Genomic DNA, 3,586 nt, shown 5'->3' on the forward strand with positions numbered 1-3,586 from the left:
TATCATTTATGTTTGAAAAAATGTTGGAGAGGAATGAGGACGACCTTAACTGTGGATTATTACCCAAGCCATGTGCAAATTGGCATGGGGGCAATAGAATGGGGAGCTAAACAGGTGGATGAAAGAGTGAGACTCTTCCAGTGGTACATGCTCCACCTGAGCTAGGCCAGGACCAGGACGCTAGTGGAAAGGATAAGCAGGAGATGGATGGAAATTTTAGTAGAACTGCAAGGTAAAATGGGATAGGGAGGCTTGGGGACGGGTGGGAAGTGGTGGTGGTGTTACCTGGTCATCAGATGGAACCCAATGCTGACAGTGTCCTGCGTGAGCTGCGTTCCCTGCAATCACTTATTGTTCAGTATCTGATAACTGCAACTCAAAAATGGCTGAGAAAAATTTTAGGATGGGTGGGATCAGTATTAGTTTGATAGGCAAAAGTGTTTGGATCTAGATTTGCTGAATGCCACAGCATTGAAGTGGCAAATACATGAAGCAGGCTCTTGGAAACATCTTAAAAAGAGAAAATTCTGGCTAAAAGTGACCTATAACTTGTGAAATTTCCAAGATTGCTCTGGGACTGGAGACACTCACTTCATCATCTGTCTTTTAAATACTATGATGGACTCAATAGAATATGATGGAAAAAAATAATAGTTGATGTGGGACTGGGATTGGAGAGAGTTGGATCATAGCAGCAGCTCCTTTTCTGATGTAATGTGTAGTTCACTCAGATGTGAGGCATTTTCACCAGGTTGATGCAAATGTTGAGGCTGAAGCTGAATGAATGATGGAGACATGGCCTTCACTATTGGTACACTGAATGTCTTAATGTGTGGAGGAACTTGTGCAGCCCTCATCTGTAAGTCATGCCACCACTGACTGTTCTCAGAACTAAGTATCTGTTTTGCTCCTCATATTCCCAACATAGGTCACTTTCACCAGGAGTGATGTGCCCAGTGCTGGTGAGATGTTGCTCACTGTGGCAACATCTACCTAAGGAGGTAAAAGTGAATGCAGGAGGACCAGGGTTGACAACAAGTCAGAGAGCAGCAACAAGCCACTGGGGATACTGAGGAGCATCCCTCTGAGGCAGCGATCAAAGCCACAGACCTATCAGAATGCATCATGTCTATAGGAGGACCAGAGATATTCATCCCTGAATCAATTTCCTAGGATGAGTGAGATTCAGTGTTGATGCAGGCTCTTTTTCTCACAGGACAATGTGACGGAAATATGTTGGCTACTGGTGTGGGGCCTGCAGGAGTGGGAAGCCATCCTGTCCCATTGCAGGTGAAGGTGACAGCCTCTTTGCAATTGGCTCCTTCTAGGGAGTGACAGCTGACTTGTGTGGGATCGCTCAGTAGTGTATCCACAAATGCATCAGGACAGTGCCTGATTCTATTTGTGCAAGATCACACCAGCTTGTTTTGTTTCCTGAAGATGAAGACAGTGCTGCACCCGGGGCAGTAGAATTCGGAAATAGAGTTGTAGAGTCACACAGCACGGAAACAGACCTTTTGGTCCTACATGTCCTCGCCGACCGGACATCCCAATCCGACTTAGTCCGATTTGCCACCATTTGGCTTGTATCCTTCTAAACCCTTCCTTTTCATGCATCCATTCCAGATGGCCCTTTAAATGTTGTAATTTTACCCACCTCCACTTCTTCTTCTAGCTGTTGGTTCCATACACGCACCACCCTCCGCATAAAAAGTTATCCCTCAGTTCCTTTTTAAATCTTTCCTCTCTCATCTTAAACCTATGCTCTCTAGTTTTGGACTGGTAACCCCCAGGGTGCAGAGTGACTTCACCTGACGAAGGAGCAACACTCTGAAAGTTTGTGATTTCAAATAAACCTGTTGGACTATAACCTGGTGTTGAGTGACTTCTGACCTTAAATACAATATGCTATGTTCATGGATGAAGTGTTCTGAGCTGGAAAATCACCATTTTTGTTTTCAGGAAATTACTTCTCCCTTAGAAATAATTAATTCTTAAAATAAATCAAAGTATGATTTTAGTATTACCTTCATAGTATTCCCCTTACTTTTCAGCAGAATTCATGGAAATTTTGAGAACGATATATTGTGAGCTTTGCGCTAATTATAATTGCATATTCTTGACACTGTTCCCACTGCTGATACATGTGGCATCAATGGTTGTTTCCACTTTAGAACCCAAGTTTCCAATCAAATAATAACATATCATAAATATTTATCACAACTACTGGGTGTATACTATAGCCATCCACTAGTGGGAAAGATACAGAGGAACATATCTGCAGAAAAGCAAATAGCCGAAACTGACTTTCATTTTGTTATTTATCTGTCTGTCGAACACTTTACTATTTTGTGAAAATTTAATTGAAAGTTTTTCTTTGTCTTCTTTTCTTTACTTCTTTTTTACCCTTTTCAGAGGCCCACAGGGATCAAGGGGGAATGGAACTAACTGGATTGCTCTGCAAAGAGACAAAATAGGTTTAATGGGCTGAATGGCTTGCTTCTATGCCACCAATGATTTTGTGACTCTTTATGACTTGTCATCTCTTCTTTATTGCTGTTTTATACTATTTGGAGGGGCCGGAAAATGGGATTGCTAGCAAATAGTGCCTGCCTTGTGAGGGGGTGTCAGTTAGCTCAGTTGGCTGGATGGTTGGTTTGAACTGGGGAGTGGTACCTACAGTATGGGTTCAATTCCTGCACTGGTTGAGGTTACCATGAAGGATTCTACTTCTTGACCCCACCTGAGGTGTGGTGCCCCTCAGATTAAACTATCGTCAGTCATCTCTTGCTAATGAGAGAGTGGGACTATGGTGACATTACCTTGTTTGCCTCATTAAACAACCAAAATATAAAAAGTTATATAATGAATCATATGCTGCTACAATCACTTTAGTAGAGTACAGTATTAACATTGTGAAGTAAATGTTCAGATGTTTCAAGTTGGGGTGAAATACAGTTCAGCCTAGCAAGAAACCCATTATTTTTGTAGCTTCTTTTGAGCATGCATTACTTTACAGAAGGTTACAAGTGACAGACAACAAAATAAACATTTGTCCAAGACCATAAACTTGTTTATTCACATTAATGATCAGTCAGCCAGGGAAATATGGTAATCCACATTACAACATACAAGATCTATGAACTACAAAAGTATAAGCAAATTCCATTTGTACTCAATACACTGTCAAAATAAAGCATCATCTCAATTGTCCTGAACCTAACATCAGTACCTCTGAATATTTATCTCTAATCTGTCTAATGTCTTGTTATTTGATTGCTTGAGCCAATTCATGAATTATAACGCTACAATGCAGAATGCCACATTAAAATATAGACATGCTGTTGCATTTGTGAACTAGGTATACAGTTCTGAAAAGTTCATACTGATTGATGTACATGTCAAGAGCACACTATGCACATTTAATTAGGCTTGATGCCAAATGTTTCAGCAGCAGGAACAAAATCAATAATATACAATTATAATAAGCGCAAAGCTCACTACATATTGTTCTCAAGATTTCTGTGAAGGCTGCTGAAAACTAAGGGGAATACAAGGAAACAAGGTGCAGGGCTGGATGAACACA

This window comes from Rhincodon typus, chromosome 9 (assembly GCF_021869965.1).
Source record: "Rhincodon typus isolate 14 chromosome 9, sRhiTyp1.1, whole genome shotgun sequence".
In the NCBI taxonomy this organism is placed as follows: domain Eukaryota; kingdom Metazoa; phylum Chordata; class Chondrichthyes; order Orectolobiformes; family Rhincodontidae; genus Rhincodon; species Rhincodon typus.